A 13646-nucleotide genomic window follows, 5' to 3' on the forward strand; every position below is an offset into this window, starting at 1 on the left:
TCAAGGAAGTCGGGAAAGAAGACAGGAGAGTCAAGTACATCCTCAAGGCACGAGAGCAATTTTGAACACTTGGATGAAATACCCGTCCAAACCGAATCCGAATATGATACCGAGTTGGAATTTGAAGAACATACGAGCGGACCCGAGAACGAGCCAAGGAACGAGATGGCAACAATTGAAGAGATGTCCATGGGAGCTTACAAGAAGCGGATCCGAGAAGATGTGGGTCCCGGTTTAGTCTAACCTGCAATACCTGCCACTGCCACATTCGAGCTGAAGGGGCACATCTTGACTGCACTGAAGGATATCCCATTTTTTGGGAAAGATCATGAGGATGCTTTTAAGCATCTAGATGAAGTCAACAACATTGCGGATTACTTCAATGTCCCAAATGTCAACAGAAACACCGTCTTGCATAGGATGCTTCCTATTACTTTCAAGGGAGCTGCTAAAGAGTGGTTAAAATCACTTCCACCGGGCATAATCACCACTTGGGCTCAAATGCGTGAGCAATTTCTAGACCAGTTTTGCCCACCATCCAAGATAGCTAAACTCAAGAAGGCAATAGCTAACTTTGAGCAATAGCCGGGGGAGTCATTATACAAAGCATGGGAGCGGTACAAGGGCTTGCTCAAAAATTGCCCTCAACATGATCTAAATGTGCAACAAGAGATGTCGATTTTCTATGATGGGGTCAACGTTATGACGAGATAACTCCTTGAATCTCAAGGACCTTTGACAAAGAAAAATCCAAGGGAGGTCAAGGAGTTGATTGAAGAATTCGCGAAGCACTCTCGCGAATACCACAACCCTAGGCAAGATGGAATCAAAGGCGGTGGAGGGGCCCAAACTAAAGAAATAGCAGCTGTGATGGCTATGCTGAATAATTTGGATCGAAGGATAACACAAAAGGACCAGTCGATACATGCCATAAGAGCGAGTTGCGAGAGATGTAGTGGTCCACACTTGACTAAGGACTACAATTTAGATGAGTTTGGGAATAGAAAAGCTCAAGTGTGCTACTTGAGTGGGGATAAGTTTGATGAGGACTGGAGGAAACCAAAGAAGGAGTGGCTGCCATATGAAGAGTATAAGAAGCAAAAAGAAGAAAAGTATAGGCAGACAGGTCGAGGCTTCTATCAAAAGGAGCAGCCACCAGCCGAGAAGAAACCCGATCTATAGACCATGTTGATGAAGTTTATGGAAGCTTCGGAAAAGAGACACGATGCCATTGATTCTGCTATTATTGAACAACAAACTTTAATAAAGAATCAGCAAGCCTCCATCCATAACCTTGAAGTACAAGTTGGTCAACTAGCCACTCAAGTTCATGAGAAGTTATCCCCAAAAAATCCCGAAACGAAGACCCAATCTCATGTAATGGCCATAGACACTAAAGAAGAAGCCATCTCTGACTTCTTGGAGACATTGGGAGAAGAACCACAGCAGCCCGATCCAAAGTTGAAGAAGCCCAAGCTCGAAAATCATGAAGCTGCTGAATTCTAGAATTCACGATGTGAACCATATAAGTTCACGACATGGGCGCATCATGAACAGAACAATTCTGTAGCTGGTTCGGTTTATCAGCCACCTTTGCCTTTTCCTTCCCAAGCTACCCTTAGTCCATTAGAAATAGAGCATAGAGAGTTTGTCAAGCATGTGAAGGGGATCCCGATTAATACTCCTTTTATCGAGTCCTTATCCAAAATTCCCGAGCATCAAAAATTACTGCAAGATTTGATAGACACTCGCAAGCAATTAAAGAAGCATTCTAAGGTGATTCTAAGTGAACAAAGCTCAAAAGCTGTGTTGGGAGAGACACTGAAGAAGATGGGAGATCCTGGATGCCTCACTCTTCTGTGTGAATTTGGCAACAAAATGAAGGTTAATGCTTTAGCCGATTATGGGGCTAGCATTAATTTGATGCCTTATTCATTTTATCAGAAGTTAGAAATTCAGAAGATGAAGGCTACAAGAATGACTATTCACATGGCGAACCGTTCAGTGACATAACCCCGGGGCATCGTGGAGGATATTTTGGTGAAAATTGGGAAATTTTTTTTCCAATAGATTTTTTGTAGTTTTGGATATGAAGGAAGATCCCGATGTTCCAATTATCCTTGGTCGTCCATTGCTTAACACTGCTGGAGGTTTGGTTGATATTCGCGAGTCTAAGCTCACCTTGAGGGTTGGTGATGAAAAAGAAGTTTTTGGGATAGAAGATGGCTTTCCAAAGGAACATGTTCAAGAAGAGGTGTTCACAATCAATGAAGATAATGAACTAGAAGAACTGGAAAAGCTTATGGAAGAAGAGATCAAGGCAGTTCATCAAGTCAAAAGAACAAAACCTAGAGCATCTATACCATATTTGGTTGAAGTCATAGCTTACAAGAGTCCACCTTCTTGGGTGAGCAAAGAAGATGATGAGATGACAAGTGATGAAGAGGAGATTACTTCAAGGATGACAAAGCCGGTGGTAAAAGAGGAGGAGGATGCTATGGAGTGCAAGGAAGAAACTAAAGGGACCAAACGCAAGCTTGAAGAAGAGGTCAAAGCTAAAAAAGAGAATTCAAAAAAAGCATACAAAAGGCGAGTTCAAGCTTACAAGAGGCAATTCAAAGAACAAAAGATCCTAGTGGTGGATTCTTCCGAGGACTCAACATAGGAGGCACGAAGTCCAGCTCAAGACTCCAAGAAAAAGAAGCGCTTCTCAGGAGGCAACCCGAGTTTGGTTTGCAAATTTTTTTTCTCTTTCTTTTCTTTTCTTTTTGCATTTTAGTCTTTAAAAAACATAGATCATGTCATCCAACTCTATTAGAACATAATTAAACACTGAATGTAAGAACCCTAAAATGGAAGTAGTAATAATTGAGAATTTAGTTTAAAGTCAAAATTGAATTAGTATAAATTTTCTCTTCCAGACTTTATTCACGACGTGAAGTTTAGAAATTCACGACGTGAATCGTTAATGAACCGGATAAATTTTCAATGATATAGTTTAGCCCATTAGACTAAGAGGCGCAAGATGAATCCATGAGTGTATGGCCCAGTTTTAGTCCAGATGACATTCACGACGTGAATCTTTACGAATTCATGACGTGAGTTTTCAATTACACGGGACCATAGAATAAAGCCATAAACAAACCAGTTGACCCTATTTGTTTATACCGCACAAAGTAGAAGCGAAATTTGGTCCCCCCTTGGTCCCCATTGCTGCGATTTTAGCCGACAAATCTACACGTTTTCTTTATGCTTACATACTACTTCCATCAAAGGTAACGATTTCTAATTATTAATCTTCATTTTTCTTTAATAGTTGAAATTAGGGATAGGGTTTGTTCATATGTTAAATTGTATGAAATAGCTCTAAGATTCATAAATTACCCTTGGAGTGTAGTTGATTAATGGTTGAAAATGCTATAGGAGTAAACCCCAAGCACTATCATGGCCGATTCATACAGAAACCAGAACGAATTTTCGAACCTGTTTACGAACTCATGACGTGAATTCTTAGGAATTCACGACGTGAATTCTGAACTGTGAAGTTTCTTTGTTTTTTTTTTCTAAATTGTTGGGTTGTTTTTTTGGCTGTGTTGGTTTCCTGTTTTGCAGAAATGGCACCTAGAATAGACTTACCTCTAGGAATTGCAAGCTTACACCCATTTTACGAGTTTCCAACCACTACACCCCGTGAAATTTACACGCGATGGAATACTCAGTTGGGATGGCTCTACAATCGAGAGTTTGCTGTGGCTCCCACTATTCAGTGGGCGAGGTTGAGGGAGGTTGGCTTGGTTGATAGGATGTCCTAATATCTCACAAAAATCTTTTTGGGGGACGGATTCCAATTCATATGCAAAGGGTGGTTCAACCTTTTTAACATCCAGGAGCGTGTGTACAAGGAGATATGCGTGGAGTTCTTTTCCACGATCACATTTCATGACAATGTCAGAGATCCCACTTTTCCCCGTGCTTTGGTGTTTCGGTTAGGCGGGGAGTATCGGGAGTGCAGTCTAGTGGAGTTTTCTCGCCGTATGGGGCTCTATGAAGCTCATGAGACCATCACTCATGAGTTTATTTTTTTTAGGGATGCCACACGGGTCTATGCTGATGGAGTTTCGGGGCCAGAGTTTTGGAGTAACATTGCCACTGGAGTGTTTAATTCCGGTGTATCGCCTGAGAGTAGCATCAAAAGCCCGATACACCGCCTCATCCATCATTTAATCACTTTCTCCATTCATCACAAACGCCACGGTGATAAAGTTACTAAAAGTATCCCATATTTCTTGGCCCGGTATTTGGCGGATTATGCGACAAGTGCTCGTCCTGGAAGCCCTATTTGTGGAGGGCATTTTGTTACCCGATTCGCCCGCTCTTATGGCCTCCTTGTTCCTGCAATTACTCGTTCCCTAACATGTATTGAGGGGAATGAGTTTAGCATGGGGTATCTGGAAACAATGAGGGTGGTGAAAAATTATGGCACACATTGGGGAATCCTTGGCGATGATGATGATGATGATGACGAGGAGCCGGCCGACCAACCTGCGCCAGAACCGAGACCGAGGCGCAGGAACGTGAGAGGAAGGGGAGACCACGGGCAGCCAATACACCCACCTCCTTCTATGATCGGTACGCCTTTTGGAAGTGACATGGCTGGTTATTTTGACCAATTATCGTTAAGTGTAAACTGGATCGGCGGTACTATGGAGAATGTTGTCCGACATCTTAGAGTGGAGCAGCCGCCTCATTTGGGGTATCATTACCCGATTTGCCCAAGATGGACGGAGTATGGTGGACGTGGAGGTGATGGAGCTGGCACTAGTGGAGCACATAATGATGAGGAGGATGATTGATTGTTTTTTTTATTTTTATTGGTTTTAGTTTGTTTTTATTATGCTTTATTTGTTGGGATTGTAAGAACTATTTGAATATTATGTTACTTTTACTCTTCTTTGGTGGTTGTTTCTCAGAAATTGCTAGGAGCGCCTAGAAAGGATAGCGAGGTATAAGTGCGTACGTCTTTAGCCGGGAGTGTGTAAAGCCGAGAGTCGAGACCCATATTTTCAAAATAAGTGTGGGGTGAGTCAAGAGAGTGGAAAGTCAGCGAAAGAGTCAAAAAAACTGGTGAATTTAGAAGAGTCTTAAAACATTAAGACATTGGGTTGTATCGTATTTGGCAATGTATTTCTGTCTGCCCAGTTTTCACGACGTGAACCCTAATTATTCACGTCGTGAGTCAGTTTTCAGGAGGTTTCCAGAATACGCGTTAACACGACTTCACGACGTGACTTTTTCTGATCTCACGACGTGAATCGATGTTCTTCATAAGTTCAAGGCTCTTGACATATTATTATTCCATGGGTTGATACTATTCTTCTTGTCATTATTCTGGAGATTATTTTGGCTCATTTTACTACCATACAATGTGGCATATGCTTTCCCACATTGTTCGTTCTATTTTGGAGATTTACACCACATTTGAAGACGATTGAAGGCTCAATTTCATGTTTTGCCGATACATTCCTTATTTCGCGAGTTCAAGATCCAAGTTTCTTTTTTCGGAGTCCATATTCAAGATGCACGTTTTCCACACTTTTGGAGATGTTTACGCCACTATCCCAGGGGAGTCTGTTCCTTTTTCTCCTTTTTTTTCTTTAGTTTTGATTTATTCTATGCGTACAATGAGGGCATTGTATGAAATAAGTGTGGGGTAGGGGTAGAAAAAGTAAATTACTAGAAAATTTGAAAATTGAATTTTTAATAATTGAATCTAGTAATAATAATTTGAACTGTAGTTGCTGGTGTTATATGGGATGATCCGATAAAAGTTCAAATGTTTAGTTGAGCCAATACACGTTAAAGTGCATTTGTGGCCTCCCTTATTTTAGTGAAATCATGGAACAAAAACATAACCCCACTTGGTTTGAGGGATGCAATATGTTTAGCAGCCTAAACCTGAAATGTATCCAAGAAAATTATTATCATTAACCAATAAAGGTTGAGGTTGAGCGCCTCTGCTTAAGCATGTAGGTTTTGAGTGAAAAAAGTGAGGTACATGTAACTAAAAAAAAAGAGAATTGCAAGAAAAGTTTGAAGAATTTTGGAGCAATTAAAGTGAAGATAAAAAGATCAAAATTCCAAGAAATTCAAAAAGTTGAAGATACCAAAAATCAAACAACAAGGTGGTGAATTCAAAGAAATCAAAGATCAAATTCTCAAGGAAGTAAAGAATTCCAAAAGAGCTCCATAGTGGTATCATAGATTGTAATTCTAGATTATGTATGCTTAGGTTGCTCAACTAAAAATACCTTGAGGATAGGAGGTTTTCTGCGGATGGATTCGGAGGGTTGCATAAAATGAGCATTGTTCGGAAAAAATGGGCAAGTGTTTATGAAGATTGTGAGTATTTGAAGTATGGGGGGGGGGGGGGGTACTTTTGGAAAATTTTAGACACAAATGCATGCGTTGAGGTCTTGGCATAATGGCTGAGCTGGAGTGGGATTGTTCTATGTGATGTTAGTAATCAAGGTTTAAGTTTAAATTTGCTTGAGGGCAATCAAAGTTTAAGTGTGGGGTATTTTGATATTGCCATATTTATACCTATTTTTAGGCAATATTTAAGTACATTTTTATTAATAAGTTGGCAATTTGTTTAGAATAATGGTACTTATGAGCTTAAATATTATTTGCAGCCAAAAAGAAGACATTTTGAAGAAAAGGGACTAAAAGCGTTAAAGAAAGAAACTTTGGGAATTAAAAGATTAAAAGAAAAGAAAATCTGGAAAAAGTGTTCTCACGTCGTGGGAACTTGAAGATTCACGACGTGAGAGTTGGTTCTAGAAGATATGTACGCGGGTGAAGGAATCCTTGACGGACACGGTTATCGGAAACTCACGACATGAATATCTTATTATTCACGACGTGAATTTGTAAAAATCAGCAACTATATAAACCCTTGACCATTAGGAATAGAGGGACTTTTAGCTAAAGAGAGGAGTTCCAGAAGGCGATTTTGAGCAGAAGAAAAGTCCTGGAAAGAAGCTTTCAACACCAAAAGAGTGAAGGTCCACAATTTAGTTTATTTATTTGTTAACTAGAACATGTTTCATATCACTTTGATTTGTGTTGGTGTGCTAGTTGCTATTATGAGCAACTGAATCTAGCTACTCTTTTTTAGCTAGATGAAGCTTCCAACTTATGAATAGCTCAATTTTTATGGATTTAATTAGTTGGTAAAATTGCTTTTGTTTGATTTGTATTACCTAGCATGCTTGTGTTAGTTTCTCTAGTTGCTTAATGTCAGTTCTGTGTAGCTTAGTGACCATTAACTGCATGAACTTGTCTACCTAATGATTTAGTGAACATTAAATTATTAGAGCTGGGATTGACCAATCTTAGTTAGTAATTAGAGTAAATAAATTTAGCTGTGCTAGAGAACGTGTATTGTGACTATAATTGCATTTACATAATAAATCTTACATAACATATTTATATTCATAATTGATTTTGTGTTTAATTGTGTGTGACCATACATAGTTTGACATGAATTAATTAATTATTGGTAAAGTTAGAACTAAATTACTAATATAATTAAAACCAATTAGATAATCCATAATCATTAACTAGCCATAAGGAAGAAGTGGATTCGAACTAGACAAGAGTGTGTTTTTACTTATTGAATTTGATTTAAGTTCGTATGATCTTGTAAAATCAGATAAAACCCTTTTCTAAACTTGTTAATAACTAGGTTAATTTGATAGCAAATAGATTAATTAGTAACACCGTTCCCTGTGATCGACACCCGACTTACCCAAGCTATACTGTAATCCGACTAGGTACACTGCCTATAAGTGCATACTTAGTTTAAGTTTGTTAGGTTATAAATATTAAAATTAGTGGGTACTTTTGTGCACATCATGGCCCAACTATAGCCTCCATCACCTCCAAGACTTATTCACGAAACCCTAATCCATTTAGAGTGTTTTTGAGCCTTTGTTGTGTGTTCTTGGTGATTTGAAGCTTGAGAAGGAAGAGGAAAGCTTGGGGATTCAAGAGGAGGCAAGTAGATCTAGAGCCTTTGTTGTGTGTTGCATTTCCAGCTCATTTGAGGTATAAAGTATATACCTTTTCTATTCCTCTATTAGATCCCTTCATGAAGTAGTTTAGGGCTTTAAGGAACCATTTTTGGAACCATTCATGGATGCAAGCATGTTTGGGGTCAAGCCTTCAGATCCAGAGTCTTTGAGGGACTCCATGGCATAAAGGTGCCAACTTTATGGCCATAGAAGTCCCATGCATCATAAGAACCACTTTTTAGGGCTATTTGAGCTAAATAGCCCATGCATAAACGTAAAGTTTGTAACTTTACGTGTTATATCGACCTTAAGAGGCCAGATTTATGTATTGGATGCATTAAGCCGGACTAAAATCGGCTATATTGAATTAGACTTTGGTGGAATCAACGAGTCGTTCTTAGGACTCGTCGATTTGGGTCGTGGTTCCCCAAACATTTCTGTTACTGAACAAACTTGTTGAGTCTAGAAGAGGACTCAACTAGTTGGATGTGTTTATGGACTTAAGGATTAAAGAACTCGACAAGTCCAAGGATGAACTCAACAAGTTGAGAGCAAAATATCCCAACTGATATGAAGAGGAAATCGACAAGTTCATGGATGAACTCGGCGAGTTATGAGTGAAATACCCTGACTCTGTATGAAGGAGAACTCAATGAGTCCAAGGAAGGACTCGACGAGTTCAAATGGAAAGTCCCGATTCTGTCATGTGGAGAAACTCGACGAGTTAGATCACGAGTTTGAGATTCTTTGAATCATAGAATTCGACGAGTTGACGGACTAACTCGGTGAGTTGAGTCAACCATAATGTTGACTTGGACCAGAAGGTTGAATTTGACCAGAGTATTGACCTTTGACTTGACCATTGACTAGAGTTGGCCCTTAAAGGGTTATAGGTTTGAAAGATTAATTAAAGAGATGTTATGTGTAGGAGTTTGAGGAAAGTTGATCCCAGCATCGAGGACAGTTCAACTACTTCACGACATTGAAGTGAGTTACCTTCTAGTAGAAGTGGGTCTAAGGCACCAAGGCCGACCCACTAGTAAGAGTTATAGTAGAGATGATTGTCTTTGTGATAATTATCTGGTGTGTCGTTATCTCTTATGTTTATGTGCTAGTATGCTTTGATGTTATGTGATATGTGATAGGAGGGGTAGGATAGACCCCAATACCAGTCGATAGGGACGAAGAGGTATGCCAATACCTAGATAAGCTATGCAGTATATGATTATATGGTTATGCACTAGGATGATATGTGGTAGAGTATGGGTGAAATATTCGTTAGTACCGGTCGAAAGGACCGAAGAGGTAGGCCAACACCTTGATATGCTAGGCAAGGTACCAGTCGAAAGGATCGAAGGGGTATGCCAACACCCTGGTGTGCTAGGCTAGGTATTGGTGGATAGGACACCTTGATATGCTAGGCAGATACCGGCTGAAAGAGACCGAAGGGGTAGTCCAGTACCCGGATATGTTAGACAATATGTGTATTATATGGTATGTGGTATGACGGTGGAACTCACTAAGCTTTGTGCTTACAGTTTTCAGTTTTTTTTCGAGTCCTTCTTCTTTGAAGGGAAAGGAGCCGGTACGATAGCAACGAATCACACACATGATTTCCGCACGCGTGATTCTTGGGATTTGTACTATGACATTATTACTATTTCATGATATGGTATTGAGACATGTGATCTATGGTTTTAATGAAATGAATTAACTTGATGATGTTTTCTTATAAATTGTTTTATGAATCGTTATATCAAAAATGAAATTTTTGGTCTTGAATTTTGGGATGTTTCAAGTTGGTATCAGAGCCTTGGTTTGAGGGATTCGGACACACATTCGTGGGTGTCTAGGCTCAAATCGAGGGTTTGAAAGATTTTTTTTCAAGAAAATAGTTTTTTCTAAAATTTAAAATAAAGAGTTTTGAGAACGAACAAGGTTTGTGATGCGTGCAATTGGCTGAGCTCAAGTAAGTTTTCCCCAAGATACCCATACATGCTTATTATGATATATGATATGATTTTGAGAATTGCATGCTAGATTAGGGCTAATGATCTAGGAAGATGCCTAATATGCCTGCTATATTTGCTTATTGAATTTCATGCTAGAACTGATTAGTCAAGGTAACATGAATTTCTTATGCAGCTGATGGCGAAGAGTAGGTCGGAGAGTTACCCTAGGGTAAGCCTAGGATGAGATTAAAATAGTGAGCAGTAGTAGTAGAAGGGACTTGGTGAAGTCAAGGGAATCCTTGAGGAAAGTACGGATACATGTGGAAGGTAGTATGAGCTCGTACTACTGAAAGCAGAGGATTCATACTCGAGTCAAGGAGAGATAAGATAGAACCAGGGAACTTTTAGAGAGTGTGAGACCTCTCGAGATTATGTATGACCCTGAAAATTATGTGTTTTGTTTTAGAATGGTGGTGACACGTCACAAAGTAGGAGGTTTCAGGGTTTGGGTCAGGATCAGGTTCAGGTTTGGGTGCAGGTTCTGAGCCATTTGATGACGGACTACACGAGTTCATCGTGTTTGAGATCACTAGAGACATCCTTGAGGCGACCCCGATGATTTTCGAGTCGATCAAAGAAGGGATCATCGAGCTAATAGAGGAGCGTCTCAGGGCGTTCAGGAGCGACATGACATCTGGCCAGTCAGGGATACACACTCTCCTTCAAGGACTTTAAGGGAAGTGGTGCACCAGACTTCCATGGGGTGAAGGACCCCATTGTTGCCAGGAGATGGATTGCAGATATTGAGTCTGCTCAGTTGACGAGCTTCTGCCCTGAGGGGTCGAACGTCCGATATGCTGCAGGTTGTTTGAGAGACCGAGCTCGAGATTGGTGGGAGGCGGTCAGTGATTCTTTGGGAGCCCCAACCATTGAGGCTATGAACTGGTCGGACTTTGTGACCAAGTTTAGGGCTGAGTTCACGCCAGCTGTGGAGATTTAGCAGCTAGCCAGGGAGTTTCTTGACATGAGGCAGACGATTGAGTCGGTGGCGGAGATTACTGCCAAGTTCAGGTAGAAGGCCTTGCTGGTACCTCAGTACGCGGGGGACGAGGAGATGAGGAAGACTCGGTACTATGACATGATGAGAGCTGACATCCAAGAACATGTCAAATACTCAGCATGCTCGAACTTGGAGGACATGATAGACAGGGCAAGAGAGAGGGAGATTGACATTGAGCACATCCGGAAGAGGAAGGCGGAGGCTTGCCAGGTTACTCGCGTTTCGAGGAAGAAACCAAAGGGATCCGAAACCAGGTCGAAGGGCCAGCAGGGTCGGATCTGCTATGGGAAATGCGACAAGACTCATGTGGGAGTTTGTAGACTGGGATCATCGGGCTGCTATGATTGCGGCAAGCTTGGTCACTTTGGGAGGGATTGTACTGCGCCTACCCCCACCCTTCAGAAGTCAGACCCGATTTGCTTCCATTGCAATCAGAAGGGCCATAAAAAGGCCAAATGTCCGAGGTTGACATCAGGAGCGCCAGCTCCCGTGACCTTGTGGATCACGGATGGCCGACACGGCAAGACAAATGCTCCAGTGGTGAGGAGCCGAGCTTTCCAGCTGACCAAGGAGGAGGCGCGTGCCACACCGGATGTGGTGATGGGTATGTTTTCTTCTCCCTAACTCTTGTTATATGTTGTTTATGATATTTATGTGATATATTTTATGTGTTGTTTAGGATCGTTCCATGTGAACGATATCATAGTTCAAGTGTTATTCGATTCGGGTGCTACCCAATCATTTGTCTCCCTTGCAATTAGCAAGAGGTTTTCTGAGTCTTCGGGGATGTTGGGTTGTCCTCTAGAGGTCGAGATTGCTGACGACTGATATGTTTGGGCATCAGAGGTTTTCAGAGATTGCGTCTTGAGGTTGTACGATGAGTAATACCTAGTGGATTTGGTTCCCATTCCGGTGCGTGGGAACAAAGTGTGACATCCCCAAAATCTCGGCCAGAAAAGACCGATTTTCATTTATGCTTTTAAAATAATTTCAGAGTAAATCCTTTTGATTTGAAAGAGTTGCAGAATTTGTTCCCAAAAACAAAACATGATAAAACAATGTTTACCAAAGCATTTCATAAAAGAAATGTATTTTCATTATATAATCAAAACTCGGGGTGTCATGTTCCGATACAGACCAATAAGCATAAACGATAACATTACAAGTCATTCAACAAATATATACATATACAGAATTGTAAACAAAACAACTTGATGGTTCATCCATCTTATGCCCTCGCGCCACTTCCTGTAATACAAATAAAACTGAGTGGGTCAGGCTTGGGAGCCTGGTGAGCATATAGGGTTTTCAACCCACAGTAAATAATCATATTTAATTTCCACCAACCAACAATAACCTAATTACACATTCCCGTTATTCTCACTTTATGTCCCTAAAACAACTAACATAAGGGACCTAGTCTAAGAATATTTCATCGGGGCGACAACACATGCTTCGGGGGTTCCTCAGCAATATAAGTCAAATAAGGCAACCATGAGGGGGATGGAGTACAGCGAATGAACACCCAAGTTCATTAACACCTACAGGTGGCGAACCTGCTAATGTTTCCACAAGACTATCTAGAAAAGTCTGTAGTCGTCATCTAAACTCCGCTAGATGACTAAATCAAACAACAACGAGGCCTCTCATCTGTTTTATTACACACCAACTATCTACCCATGTTCTACCCAATATATTAGTAGATAAAATATACATTTTTATACATAGTTTTGAAAACCTGTATAGCATGCTTTAATCAATACATATTCCACATAACAGATGAGGCACACACACACATAACACGTATTTCATAGAGAATAAATCATATCTATGAGATAGAAGAAAGTGAATACACATTCACACATATAAACAACAATTTACTTAATACACTCAAACCATACTTGTATTATTATCGTGTTTATGAAAGGTAGTATACACTCACTTGATCAGAAGATGATCGGACAGCACTACGACTTGCAGAAGTAGTAATCCTCAGCAGATCTGGAAGATCTTCACAAAAATCAAACTTCTCGCGGGCAGAGCTTCGGCTCGGGAACCGCACTTCTCGGGATCTTCGGGATCTCAGGATTTGTCTCGGGGCTCGAGAATAATACCGAGGCTTCGGGGTATTTCTGGCACGCAAATCGATGCAAAACGGGAGAGAGAAGAGAGAAAATAGCAAAACAACTCGGCTGCCCTCGCATCCTATTTATAGGAGGCTAGAGCCTCAGAGTACGCAGGGCGTACGCCAGTACGCGGGGCGTATTGGTCCGAATTCGTCACTGCGTTCGTCATCCGAAGCCACTTGCTGCGAGTGTCGACATCTTCGGTGTACGCGGGGCGTACTTCGGATCGGATCGCTGACTCCCCTTCGGATAATGCCGGATTTTCCAATTAAAATTAAATACAAATTATTTAATAAACTTCGGAATTTCATATCTTCTTCATACGAACTCCGTTTTCGACGTTCTTTATATCCACGCGAAGGTGAGACTACGCTCTACAACTTTTGTTTAGAATCCGTCGGCTAATTTTAACTTTATTTTTATTATTTATTTT

The 13646-nt window shown here is 40.7% G+C and overlaps 1 non-coding gene across 1 annotated transcript; it reads right to left on the bottom strand.

Moving 5' to 3' along the window:
• Positions 1 to 549: 549 nt before the first annotated feature.
• LOC145103383 (small nucleolar RNA R71) lies at positions 550 to 656 on the bottom strand. Its single transcript, XR_013706477.1, has one exon. It is a non-coding gene; the product is annotated as a small nucleolar RNA R71 (small nucleolar RNA).
• Between the last annotated feature and the right edge of the window lie 12990 nt (positions 657 to 13646).

The sequence above is a fragment of the Lactuca serriola genome, chromosome 4 (assembly GCF_051521515.1).
Source record: "Lactuca serriola cultivar US96UC23 chromosome 4, Lser_US96UC23_V15, whole genome shotgun sequence".
NCBI classification, from domain to species: Eukaryota; Viridiplantae; Streptophyta; class Magnoliopsida; order Asterales; family Asteraceae; genus Lactuca; species Lactuca serriola.